The following is a 14,085-nucleotide window of genomic DNA, read 5'->3' on the forward strand; positions in this document are numbered from 1 at the left end:
TTAAACCACATGGGGTATTGTGGGAAAGAGCTGGGACACTGGAGCCAGGTCAACTTGAGTCCCATCAAGTGCCCAGTGGATGACAGCTGGGTATAAGGGCAGCCTAGCTGCAAATGTCCTAACCCCCTGTGGTCTCATTCCAGATTGGTTCCCAGTGGCTTGCGCCACCCCCTTATAGCATCTCCTTCTGGGAAGCTGCTGCCACCACCTAACCAGCGTGAAGGCCTAAGTCCCACCAGAAGGACCTTCCCAGATGCCCCTCCTGCTCACAGTCAGAACAGCAGTTTCTACACATACTCTCCTGTCCCTGGCAATAAAGGCTCATTTCTGCACCCTTCTGTGTGGCTCATTGTGTTCCCTCCATTTGGGATTTGTTGGTGGGAATTGGGGAGGGAGGTTGGGGACTGCAACTAGGGTGGGAGAGACCTGGATCCAGAGCTAGAAGGCTCAGTGAGAATATCCAGCCCCATCTCCTGGTTCTATAAAGGGGGCCACGGAGACACAGAGAGGCAACAAACCAGCCCAAGTCTCACAGCCAGTCTGTGGCGATGGCAGACCTCTGATCTATCCATTCACGCATTCAACAGGTATGTAGTGAGCACCTACTCTGTGCCAGACAGGCAGTGGGAACTGGAAAGTCACATTCTGGGAGCAGTCCCACCCAGCGCTTTCCTCCATTCCTCTCCAGGGGCCCTGAGGATTCTCGGAGAAACAGGGGACACCCCGCCTGACTGGAGTCAGGAGTATAAGGCAGAGTGATGCAGGCTCAGAGGCCTGTGGCCCCATCTCCACCTGCCCTGTTGGCCCCGCTGCCCTCTAGGGGCCCCACTGGAGCAGAGATGTCTTTTCCAGGGGGTCCTGAGAGTTCTTAGTCTGTAGCGCTCTCACCCACCCCTCCCATCACCTGAGAGCCTGTGCACCCACCTGCCAGGCTGCCTGGAGGTCCAGCTTCCCTAGTGAGGTCAAGAACCCTGGGATGCTCACCTATCCTATGGAGACCAGTTTCTCCCTCCACCCAAAGCCCCTCCATCCACACCCCAGAATGCAGCTCAGCCCATGCTGCACCAGGCTGTGGCAAAGACAGCATCACACTGCTCACAGCAACACGTCATGGGGGGCTGCCTTTGTGCGGCATGAGGGCTCCATTGATTCCTTACCACACCCATGCACCAGGAGAGCCATTATCACACCCATTTGACAGAGAACTCTGAGGCTGACGGAAGCAAAGTGACTCCTCCGGGTCACACAGTGAGCAAGGGGGCAGAGCCGGGCTTTGAATCCACAGCTGTAGGACCCCTGGATTTACTACAAATGAAGACACTGAGGCACAAAGAGGGCCCAGGCTCAGAGAGGTGACATCCTGGCTTCCAGGCACTTTGGCCACTACTCTTGCCAGTCTCCAGCAGGCTCCACTTCCCTGGCCCAGGACAGACGAGGTGCTCTGGGTGCTGTTCTTCTCCCCCATGTGTGGACCCTCGGCTCTTCCTTTGTTCTAGAAGGGGCAGGACACTGCCCGTTCCCACAATCGCGTTGGCCTCAGCAGAGATGCAACACGGGCCACACACTAATGCACGCTGTCGCCTCATGATCCCAGCAGCCTCTCCTTTCCAGTAGGGAACCCAGCTCCAGGAACCTTTGCCAATTTTGCCAAGCAGCCATCTCATTACTCTGCACAACTCTAGGAGGCAGGGACGGCTCTTGTCTCCACGAGAAACTCAAACTCAGAGAGGCCAAGGCCACACAGAAGCCTGCACCCAGCTGCTAATTCACTCGAGGGCTTCCTCTCTGATGAAGGCAGTCTCACGGAGTCAGGTGGCCTACGGGGGCCCTTTGATTCCTTAAAGTTGCCTAGAGGGCCTTGGACCAGCAAGCTGAATCTCCTCCTGAGCCCCTCTGCTGAAGATCTCAGCTCTGGTTATGACTGCGAGTTGCTTGACACAGGGTGAAACTGAGGACTTAGGCAGATCTGAGTTCAAGTCTGCCACTTTCTAGCAGTGTGACCTTGGGCAAGTTACTTAACCTCAGCTTTCTCACCTGTCAAATGGAATTAATAGAAAATCTGCCTCACCAGGCTTGTGAGGATTAAATGAGGAGTCAGTGAGTGGAAAGTGTTTAACCAGGGCCTCATATCAAATAAGCACAGGATGAATGTTGGCCTCTACACCCTGAAACTACTGTTACAACTGCCATGCTCAAGTTTGTTGACTGACAGATAAAAATATGGTAGAAGAATTGTGGCCCAAGGAGATGTTGAGTTTCTACCTTGTCTCTATGAGGGAGGACTGCTAACTAACTCCCAGTGTGCATTCTTCTCTCCCCAAGATTTGGCTAGACATATGGACCCCAGCCAGAGACCACATCTCCCAGCCTCCCTTGCAGCTAACTGTGGCCATGTGACTAAGGTCTGGCCAATGGCATATAAGCAGAACTAATTATGCAAATTCCACTTTGTGCTTTAAAAGGAAGGGGATTCCCTCAACTTCCTCCTGGCATTCTCCCTCCTCTGCAGTTAGAAATGGGAGCAATTGGAGCAACTGCCCTGGACCCAGAGGTGGAAGCCCTGTGTTGAGAATACCACAGCTGCTCCAGCAGCCCCAGACCACTCAGCCCTGGGCTGTTAAGGGAGAAAGGAATGAACTTGCTTATTTAAACCACTACGTTGGGGTCTTTTTGCTAAGTCTGCTTTGTCTACATTGTACCTAACTCATTCTTCCAGTAACGTGCTGTGTGACCATTAGGCAGCCAGCTTCCCCTCTCGGAGCCCTGTTTCCATATCCCCAAAGGTTCTTCCCACTCTGACAGGACAGAAACTAATGTTTCTTCCATAACTGAAGAGGGAAGGAAAGAATAGACATTTGTTAAGTTTCTACTACATGCCAGACACTCTATTAGACTGATGATGACTTTGCCCTCCAGGGAACATTTGGTATTGTCTGATGTGAACCCCGAAAATTTGAGACAGGTCTCAGTTAATTTAGAAAGTTTATTTTACCAGCGTTGAGGATGTGCGCCCATGACAGCCTCAGAAGGCCCTGATGACATGCGCACAAGCTTGGTTTTATTCATTTTAGGGATATATGAGACATCAATCAATACATGTAAAAAGTACATTGGTTCTGTCCAGAAAACCGGGAAAAACAGAGACAACTCAAAGCAGGCAAAGAGCTTCCAGATCACAGGTAGGTGAGACAAATGGTACCATTCTTTGGAGTTTCTGATTAGCCTTTCCAAAGGAGGCAGTCACAATATGCATCTATTTCAGTGAGCAGAGGGATGACTTTGAATAGAACTTCCTTTCACACTGGCAATATTTTCAGTTGTCACAAATGGATGAGGCGTGTGCTACTCCAGGAGAGCACGTGAGTAGAGGCCAGGGGTGGTGCTAACCATTCCATAGTACACAGGACAGACCCTCACAACGGAAGCATCCAACCTAAAATGTCACTAGTGTTAAGAAACCCTGTAGTAGGCAACTGGTGTGGGCTGAGGACAGTGAGGGCCAGGACCCTGGGGCACAGCCTCAGGATTCCCCACCCTTGGAGCTGGGGAGCCCGGGTTAGGCAATTTGTGGGTGACCATATCTGTGGAGGACTTTGCCGTCTGTGTTTTAGGACCTGGGGAGAAAGAACCCCGTCCCCTACCCCTCCTCCCCCATTTTAGATACCCCAGAGGGACTCATTTTGGGATTCCCACTGACATTCAGGAAGGACACAAACCCTTCTCTGACCCCAGCCAGCCCGAGTGGCCACCTGTCTTTGCCACAGTGACCCTGCTCCCATGACCCTGCGGTGTCTTGAGCCCTCCAGGAATGGCAGGGAAGGAATGCGGAGCCAGCAGGGAGACCACGGGGTCGTTGAGGAGCTGTGCCCGAAGGTGGTGCGTGTCTGGAAAGGCCCTGCAGGAGCTCCCACAGGATGGTACTGGGGAAATATGTCTATGGAGCCAAAGATAAATTAAAAGAGTCACCAGAAGGAACTTGCTTGATTAGAGATAGCTCCCATTCAGACGACCTATTAACAATATCTGTTAAAACATCAGCTGGACCAACTAATCTTCCAATCAAATACCAAGATGGGAAATTCAGATTGCACTCTGTCCTTTGTGGCAAGTGTGGATTCATCTAATTGACTGCTATGTTCAGATGAGCAAGGATGAGCAGACGGGCGGGAAGGTTCCAGAACGGCACTGCTCACCTTTACTGACCAAAGCACGCTACCCAGTAGCCCTGATGAGGCAGGAAAATAGGGTCTGGAGGCAGGGAACATAAGGCCAATTCACACTTCAGCTAGGACAGGAAATACCCTCTCCATAGGGCCTACACTGAGTAAATGACTTGGTAACTTTACTTCATCCTCTTCATTTACACAGGGCGTACCCCAAGTACAGGGTTTTTAAACTCACAAAAGCTCTGTAACAGGGCCTTTGAGCCCCTGTGCTCCGCCCTGCTCCCACACTGTGGAGTGCACTTTCTTTTCAATAAATTTCTTCATTCCTTTCTTGCTTTATTTGTGCATTTTCTCCAATTCTTTGTTCAAGACGCCAAGAACCTGGACACCCTCCACCAGAAACACCGTCTCTACAGCAGCTCTGGGAACCCCCCAATGACACTCAGTGATATCTGGGAACCCCCTGCTAGCAGCCAGTGATATCTGGGAACCCCCTGCTAACAGGCGGTGATCTCTGGGAACCCCCTGCTAACAGGCGGTGATCTCTGGGAACCCCCTGCTAACAGCCAGTGATCTCTGGGAACCCCCTGCTAACAGACAGTGATCTCTGGAAACCCCCTGCTAACAGGCCATGATCTCTGGAAACCCCCTGCTAACAGGCAGTGATCTCTGGGAACCCCCTGCTAACAGCCGGTGATCTCTGGGAACCCCCTGCTAACAGCCGGTGATCTCAGGGAACCCCCTGCTAACAGGCCTTGACCAACAAGACTAAGTTATTTGGAAGAATATCTGTTCCAGGTATAAGTGGGGATTTTTTTGTTTGTTTTGTTTTTGTTTTTGAGACTAGAGTCTTGCTCGGTTGCCCAGACTGGAGTGCAGGGGCGTGATCTCAGCTCACTTCAACCTTCACCTCCCAGGCTCAAGAAATTCTCCTGCCTCAGGCTCCCAAGTAGCTGGGATTATAGGCGCCCACCACCATGCCCGGCTAATTTTTTGTATTTTTAGTAGAGACAGGGTTTCGCCATGTTGGCCAGACTGGTCTCGAACTCCTGACCTCAAGTGATCCACCGCCTCGGCCTCCCATAGGGCTGGGATTACAGGCCTGAGCCACCCCGCCCAGGTTCTCTTTTTCTAAACATGCCTCACATAGAGTGTCTCCAAATGCAGCTATGTAAAAGAGAACCAAAACTTGAGTGACTGCTCTGAATAGCTATGAGGAATTCTTTGTAAGAACCGCTGAAGGCAATCTGATTTAAATGCGAAGAGGCAGCTAGGTATTTAAAGTTTCCCCAGATATCTTCACCTAAGTGATACCTCCCTTCCTAAGGCTGACCAAGGCCGGTTGATCCTTTTAAATTAAAAATAAAATGTCCCATGTAAAGGCTGGAGGAGTGTTTTATCAGAATGTCTTGCCTTTCTGAGGTTCCTTTCTTTTTTTTTTTTTTTTTTTTGATACGGAGTCCCGCTCTGTCGCCCAGGCTGGAGTGCAGTGGCCGGATCTCCTGCCATTGATTTACGCCATTCTCCTGCCTCAGCCTCCCGAGTAGCTGGGACTACAGGCACCAGCCACCTCGCCCGGCTAGTTTTTTGTATTTTTTAGTAGAGACGTGGTTTCACTGTGTTCGCCAGGATGGTCTCGATCTCCTGACCTCGTGATCCGCCCGTCTCGGCCTCCCAAAGTGCTGGGATTACAGGCTTGAGCCACTGCGCCCGGCCTCTGAGGTTCCTTTCTATTAGGTCGAAGGTCTATGCTCCAGGAGGAGAGAAAGACCTCCTCATAGGAATGCTGAAGAGAGAGCAGGAACTGAGCTGATCCCAGGCTTCACTGCAATTTTATATGCCTGTTGGTCAGTCTCTTTTAGGGCATTCTATATTTTGCATTCTGATGTACCTAAGAGTTAAACAGTTGTTAAACAGATCATGCTTGTGAGTATTTCTCTCTCATTTTGTACAATTAACCAAACAAACAAACAAACAAAGCCCACGAAGCCCTGTATTTGTCTTTTTTTTTTTTTCTTTTTCTTTTTCTTTTTTTTTTTTTTTTTGAGATGGAGTCTTGCTCTGTCACCAGACTGGAGTGCAGGAGCGCCATCTCGGCTCACTGCAACCTCCGCCTCCCAGGTTCAAGCAATTCTGCTGCCTCAGCCTTCTGCGTAGCTGGGATTACAGGCACGCGCCACCACACCCAGCTAAGTTTTGTATTTTTAGTAGAGATGGCATTTCACCGTGTTGGCCAGGATGGTCTCGATCTCCTGACCTCATGATCCACCTGCCTTGACCTCCCAAAGTGCTGGAATTACAGGTGTGAGCCACCGCGCCCAGCCTGTATTTGTCTTTTTACTACATGGATGAACTCTGTCATATGAATAAGTACTGTACTAATCCATTTTAAGGGAGCCTTATTTTGGAAATATTTCAAACTGGTGCAAATGGAAAAGGCTTTTTTTTTTTTTTTTTAAAGCTAAAGACAAGAATGTCATGCTATACAGGTACAACTTGATCTCTGTTAATAAAAACCAATGTAGATATAGACATTTTACCCTTTGGAGTAGCTGTGTCCCAACCTGTCGCCATTGATTTTTTGGAAATGGCTTTAGAAATGTCCAAGTTGGGCTGGGCTCAGTGGCTCACACCTGTAATCCCAGCACTTTGGGAGGCCAAGGGGGGCAGATCACTTGAGGCCAGGAGTTCGAGACCAGCCTGGCCAACATGGTGAAACTCTGTCTCTACTAAAAATACAAAAACTAGCCGGGCATGGTGGCGCTTGTCTGTAATCCCAGCTACTTGGGAGGCTGAGGTAGGAGGATCGCTTGAACCCGGGAGGCAGAGGTTGCAGTGAGCTGAGATCGTGCCACTGCACTATAACCTGGGTGACAGAGTGAGACTGTGCCAAAAGAAAGAAAGAAAGAAAGAAAGAAAGAAAGAAAGAAAGAAAGAAAGAAAGAAAGAAAGAAAGAAAGAAAGAAAGAAAGAAAGAAAGAAAGGAAGGAAGAAAGGAAGAAAGGAAGAAAGGAAGGAAGGAAGGAAGGAAGGAAGGAAGGAAGGAAGGAAAGAAGAAAAAAATAAAAAATGAAAAGAACAAAAAGAAATTTCCAAGATGTCCTTGAATTGTCTAACCATGGACATTGGCAGTTGTCTCCCTTCTATCATGTAGAATACTTTGACTTAATATTCTTCCAGATATAAGGGGATACTTGCTTGTTTTTCAAAGTGTTTATTTACTGCTTACTATTTGATTACAATGTATTAAATTTTAAAACCTGTGGAAGTGGCGAGGTGGGGAAGAAATCCTGTAGTGGACCTCATACACATTTATCTCATTGAATTCAGATTTTTACTGAGTGATCCAGTGAATGAGTCTTTGGTTAGGTGTGGCAACTCAGGGTCAGAGAGGTGAAGTGACTTGCCTGAGGCCACATGGCTGGTCAGAGGCAAAATGGCATTTAATCGGAAGTTCATCACCTCCGTAGCTTTTCCCGCTAGCAAAAGATGAAGGATGCAAATTTTCCTTACTGACTATAATTTGTGGCAATCCAATCCCACAGAAAATACACAAGGAGGCGCTCAAAAGTCAGGGCTTCTTTTGGGCAGTAACTAACTCGGGTCAGTGCCAAGCCTTAGTCCATGCTGTCCCAACCTAGGACACCTTTCCTTCTCCCTCACCTGCTGGTTAAATCCTCCACTGCTCAGGAGTCACCACGCAGCTGAGCGGGACTACTCCTTAATGTTTCCAAAAATGAGACACTGTATTTCTCGACATGCACGTCTAACCAAGCTACCTTGTCACCAGCGTCCAATGCAGAGAGAACACTCAAACATCATCAGTTCTTAATAGCGTGGCTTCCACTCTTCTCGTTCACCCCTCTGCCCATCTGCCTGAGGGCAGGTGCTTCACTTCTCAACAGCTCCAATGCCTAGCAAAGGTGCAAGCAAATAACCCATGATGAATGAATGAATGAGCGAATAAATGAATGAGCCTCTTCTTGACTGTACACAGACACCATCTCTGGGGCAACTGAATGGGTGAGTAAGCAGGAAAACTCTAGCAAACCAGGATTAGAGGGTATGGGAGACCTGCATTATTTTCTGTTAACCAGAGACAGATAATGGAGGACAAAATTGATGGACTATGGACCAAACGCATGGCTCCTAGCTGCATGGCGCCAGGCTGTGGAGGGAGTAGGGCCAAGATCACCAGGACCCACTGATGACTGATGTGGCCAATGTGGAGTGGGGGAGTTTCCCCTCTGGGAGCCTCCCTGGGGCCAGCTCTGGGCTTCTTTCTCACCAAGCCCAGAACTTAAAAGTGGGGATGTGGTGAGGGCTTCCTGGAGGTGGTGATGTCCCATGAAGGAGGCTTTGGGGAAGAGGAGGATGCTTTGGGAGGGAGAGGGACATCTACCATAAGGGGATATGTGGGAAGAATGAAGGCACAACCTAAGTGGACATGAAGTTATCCAGAGAGTAAAGCACTCAACTCTAGCGCAGGCTCTTTTGAAGCCTTTATTCAGTTAAATCAATGCTGCCCATTCATATGGATCTTTCCAATGTTTGCTTGATTCATACAGGATAACATTTCAGGATCCAAACTGTTAACTCTATGCCTTGGAACATTTTGTGACCCCAGGAACACATCATGAAATATTTACCAAAGTGGATCTTTCTGTTTACACTATGATGATAGCGTGTACCTATTTCACTACATCTTTGCCAGCAGATGGAAACCTTTACTGTAAATATTTGCTCTGCGAATGGGAGTAGAATAAATTTCATCACACTGGAAAAGCCAAAGTTCTCAAATTAGGGGAGTCAATTGTTACACCAACTCAACAGACTTGTTTTCTGGGCATTTTTTTTAAAATGGAAAAATAACTGTAGTTTCCAGCTGGGTGGAAATAAAGATCTAAGAATTTGCTTAGCTGGAATCACAATGATGCAAAAAAAGTGGAACTGAGAAAAAAACTGAAAAGGGATGCCAAAATTTGACAGACGTTTATTCGTTAGTCTTACTAACTTACTTCTGTGTTAGTGCATGCAAGAAAAAAAATGCATTTTCAAAAAAAATAGGAAGGTTGTTGAGTATCTAGCTGAGCCAAGCCTGTGCTGAGCAATTCAGAGATGACCTAAGCAGTGCCTAGCCAACCTCAGCATGCAAGGAATGTGTTCCTGCCACACTTGTTGCAGGGACTGGAGGGACTGAGAGGGGAAGACGGCAAGACCTGTTCCCACCATCAAAAAAGTACAGCCTGTTCCTGCTGCAATAACAAAATATCTTAGACTGAATAATTTATAAATAATAGAAATTTACGTCTCACAGTTCTGGAGGCTGGAAGTCCAAGATCAAAGTGCCAGCAGACTTGGTGTCTGGTAAAGGCTTTCTATCTGCTTCCAAAATGACACCTTCTCACTGCAATCACAAGAGAGAAAGGACGAAAGGGCAAAAGGATGAATGTTATGTCCTCACATGGCAAAAGAGAAGTGGAGGGGCTAGGCAGCTATCTGAGGCCACATTTATAAGGACACTGTCCTATTCATGAGTACAGAACCCTTATGACTTAATTGATTCCCAACAGGCCCCACTTCTTAATACCACTGCTTTGGGGTTTAAGTTCCAACATATGAATTTTGGAGGGACACATGCATTCAAACCATGCACGTGTTTTAAGACATCTTTGCAATTAAGGCTTTAGTGGGGTCCCAACCTTTCAAATGGTTGAGCACATCTGTTCTCAAGTCTTCAATGAACAAACCTCTTCAGTAAGATAGAGAACAGTTACCCCTACCCCACAAGGAAGTCACAGCTCTGCTCTAAAAGGAGGAAATTGTGATGTAGTATGAAGGTTACAAGCTTTCATGGAAGGTAGAACTAGATTCAAATCCTCATTCTATTATACACTAGCTCTAGGACCTTGGGCAAGATTTGTCTTCTCTTGAGTCTTAGTTTCCTTATCTGTAAAATCAGGTTAATTAGTTCTTGCATGATAAGGATGCATTTGTGAAAATTGCCTGTCAATGTGAGCTATTATTTTTATAGATGGAGAGACGGAGACCCAGAAAGGGCTTGGGAGCTGTCCAGCATCAAACAGCAAGAAATGGGCAGCACCATGCTGGAGCTCAAGGGTCTGGGACCACAGACCAGTAAACTGAAGCTAGGACATCCTCTGCCTCCCCACTCACAGAAGACCGAGCGGCTTTCTTCCTCAGAGTCACCAGACCCATCTCGCTTATTGTACAGATGAGAAAAGCAGCTCAGAGCGGGGCAGGGATGTGAATGTGACTCCTACACACTGTCTTCCCGCTTGCAGCCCCTCTCGGTGCTCTCCATACTCTCTGCACCTCTCCATTTGATGGCATTCGTGATGTACAGATTCAAATATGTTGTTGACATTTTCCCGGGCCTTCCAGGCAGGCATGTTTGCTTTGGAGGTATTGGATAGACGTGGTAAAATCAAGGGCTTTCCATCAGCTTCCTAGCTGTCCATCACCCAGTGCCACGTCTCCCCCAGCAATGGGATCACTTGCCATTTATACAGTCTGCTCCCCTACAGAGTCATCGAGAATCAACCTACAGAGGCCAGAGTGTCTCGACAGCACACCAGAGAAATACAGGTAAGCACAAGGCAATGGCACTCTCCAACCTGCCTTTTCATCAGATGCTGAACCAAACTAAAGCTTTTGATACATGTTACCAGTTACAAATTGTGTTTGGTTCTAGCACAGAATATGAAAAATCATGGCTTCCGTCATGATGAGAAGCCCAGAGTTAGGCTGGCGGAGCCTGCCATCTCCTTCCTTGGCTACCCCTAGCATGTAGCTTTCATCTTCCTTCTAGTAAGATAACTGCTGGGCTCCAGTCATCATGTCTTACATGTAATCAGGAAAAGGCAGGAGAGGAAAACAAAAGCATGCGCTTTGCAGCTGGATCAGTCACTCTAGAGAACGTTTTAAGAAGCCCTGACCTACAATTTCCATTTATATCTCATGGACCATCCCTGGTTGCAAAGAAGGTTGGGAAAGATAATTTCTTTGTTAAGCACATTTCTTCCCTCAAAAATAAAAGGATTCTATAAATAAAGAGGGAAGAATGGGCATGTGCCCTCAGCTCTCCAAGCTTCCATTTCCTGCTCTGTAAAGGAAGCATGTCAATAACTGTCTCATAGGATTGGGATGTTGTAAGGAATCGGGGCACTCCTCCAGCACCCAGCAGGAAAGATGCTTCCCGGCCACCCTCCCCTCCTTCAGACTGTCCGTGAGTCTTCCAAGGGTACTTACTGTCAGAACCAGGGAGGGATAAAGAGGAACTTTAATTTGCAAATTCAAAATTAACTTCTATTTAGTGGCACTAGGCTAAACAATTTTCAAAATGCTTGCTGAATTCTCCTACTAACCTTTTTGAGTGAGATGCAGATTAAAGTATAAAAAACTAACAAGCAGGAGAGCCAGGTGCTAGCCACTAACTACAGCTGGCCTTAAGAAAACTTAACCCTGATCCGAGCCTCTGTGTCCCATCTGTAAAATGGGTATTGGGCTGGGTGCAGTGGCTCATGCCTGTAATCTCAGAACTTTGGGAGGCTGAGGTGGGAGGATCACGAGGTCAGGAGTTCGAGATCAGGCTGGCCAATATGGTGAAACCCGTCTCTTCTAAAAATACAAAAATTAGCCAGGCATGGTGGTGCACGCCTGTAGTCCCAGCTACTCAGGAGGTTGAGGCAAGAGAATTGCTTGAACCTGGGAGGTGGCGGTTGCAGTGAGCTGAGATCGTGCCACTGACTCCAGTCTGGGTGACAGAGCAAGACTCCATCTCAAAAAAAAAAAAAAAACCGGTATTGGGTGGGTAGGAATGAGTCCAAATGACTCCTTTGCTCCCCCCAATCTCCTTTAGCTCCATAGAGAACTTCTCAGAGTGACCCTGAAGCTGACTCTGCTTACCTGGTATCCCACGGGTACTGCCCCAAGACGCTGAAGGTCGCGGGCCTCCTCATCCTCTGTTGGTTTCTTGCCCTGTTGTCTGCTCAATATTGGAATATTTGACTTGCCTGTGGATTTATTTATTGCATATTTTAATTTCTTGGCCTTTAGTCCCTTGGTCATTTTTTAAGCATGCATGCCTTGTAAATTTTTATTGGATGCTGAACACGATGGTGAATGACATGATCTTTTTTCCAGAAACGAAGATGGCAGAAAGATAGAGCAGAAATGGATCATGACCCTGCCTAGGCTTAGCTTTGTGTTTTATTATGTAGAACTATTTTGGTCTTGTTCTTACTTTTAGAGGGAGACTATTTCTAGGGTGTGGCCCTTTCTCCTAGAGCATAGTCTTTTGTGTCTTCACTGAGAGCTTAAGATGTGTACCAAAGTCCCTCCCATCAAAGGGGCCCACCTCCAACCAGCGCTTCCTTCCCCAGCATCACACAGCGGAGGTGCTGGTGTCTCTGTTCACCTTTTAACTTTCAGCTGCTGTTTTCTGCCTCAAGCCTGAGAGTCCCACCCTGCAAGGGCGCAGCTTAAAAGCTGAGATTTCAAGGCTCCTTCCCTGGGGACCTTCCTCTGGGATTTTGCCCCTCAAGTCCCAGCCACTTTGGTGGCCCTAAATTCCAATTTTTGTCTCCTCCTCCCTGTAAGACTAGCTCTTTTTGCTTGGACTCTAGTTGATACGTTGGAAAATGACCTCAAGCAAAAGCTGGGGTGAATATGGAGCCCACCTTGAATGATGTCTCTTTCTCAAGAATCACAGCATTTCAAATTGTGCCCGTGTAGTTGCTCATGGATGTCCTCCTTTGTTTTTATAGATTTCCATCTCTTATAGTTGACTTTAGTTGGGAGGGTTAGTCTGATGCAAGATACTCTGTCGTGAACAAAACCAGAACTCTGCAGATGGAACTTGAGCGTAGATTTCACAAGGACTGTGAACCCTCATTGCGGCTCAGGGATAGGGTGAGAAAGATGAACACAGAGAATGCTTCCATACTTATAAAAACAGGCCAGGCGTGGTGGCTCACGCCTGTAATCCCAGTACTTTGGGAGGCTGACGGGGGCAGATTACCTGAGCTCAGGAGTTCACGACCAGTCTGGGCAACATGGTAAAACCCTGTCTCTACTAAAATTTAAAAAAAAAAAAATTTAGCCGGCTGTGGTGGCTTGCACAGAGGTCGCAGTGAGCTGAGATTGCGCCACTGCACTCCAGCCTTGGTGACAGAGCGAAACTCCATCTCAAAAACAAAACAAAACACCACACATGCACACACACACACACACACACACACACACAAAGAACTTCAGGGTTGGTTATTCCTGGAAAATGCTTCACGGGTTATAATGTGGCAGGGAAATGCAGAAAACCTCTAAGGAGGTTCCTGCCGGTGCCATCTTGGGTAAAAACATGAAAATTGCCCAAAAGAGGAGACATTCCACGAACATCAGTCAATACATACCTTAGAAAATTCTGCAGACGAGGAGGTAGACAGTCCTGATGTGCTGCTACTTGAATAAATGCTTCTGTAGAAGCATGACAGGCCAATCCTTGTTTCTCATCGTGTTACATGAATGCATACCTATGGAAAGAAAAACTTCCAAAAAAAGACACAACAGAAGTTATCTCTGTGAACTTATTTTTATCTACTTCTTCTGTCTTTGTACATATCTTTATTTTCTAATTTCTCTACTTGCCTAAAAACAGATCTCCCAAATTAAAATGTTAAACCATGAGGTGGTTCACACCTGTAATCCTAGCACTTTGGGAGGCCAGGTTGGATGGATCATCTGAGGTCAGGTGTTCGAAACCAGCCTGGCCAACATGGTGAAACCCCATCTCTACTAAAAATACGAAAAAATGAGCTGGGCGTGGTGGTGGGTGCCTGTGATCCCAGCTACTTGGGAAGCTGAGGAAGAAAATTGCTTGATCCCAAGAGGTGGAGGTTGC

The 14,085-nt window shown here is 47.4% G+C and overlaps 1 long non-coding RNA gene across 3 annotated transcripts; it reads right to left on the reverse strand.

Moving 5' to 3' along the window:
* Nucleotides 1–7,192: 7,192 nt before the first annotated feature.
* LOC103888051 lies at nucleotides 7,193–13,921 on the reverse strand. 3 transcript variants are annotated; one of them, XR_652399.4, is made up of 5 exons: nucleotides 13,598–13,921; nucleotides 12,869–13,011; nucleotides 12,096–12,202; nucleotides 9,482–9,573; nucleotides 7,193–8,080 (listed from the first exon to the last, which is right to left on the reverse strand). It is a non-coding gene; the product is annotated as an uncharacterized LOC103888051 (long non-coding RNA). The 3 variants fall into 3 exon arrangements; XR_001891941.3 differs by having other exon boundaries at nucleotides 9,475–9,573; XR_002515155.2 differs by having other exon boundaries at nucleotides 7,193–9,573.
* Nucleotides 13,922–14,085: the final 164 nt, after the last annotated feature.

Source organism: Papio anubis, chromosome 16, assembly GCF_008728515.1.
Source record: "Papio anubis isolate 15944 chromosome 16, Panubis1.0, whole genome shotgun sequence".
NCBI classification, from domain to species: Eukaryota; Metazoa; Chordata; class Mammalia; order Primates; family Cercopithecidae; genus Papio; species Papio anubis.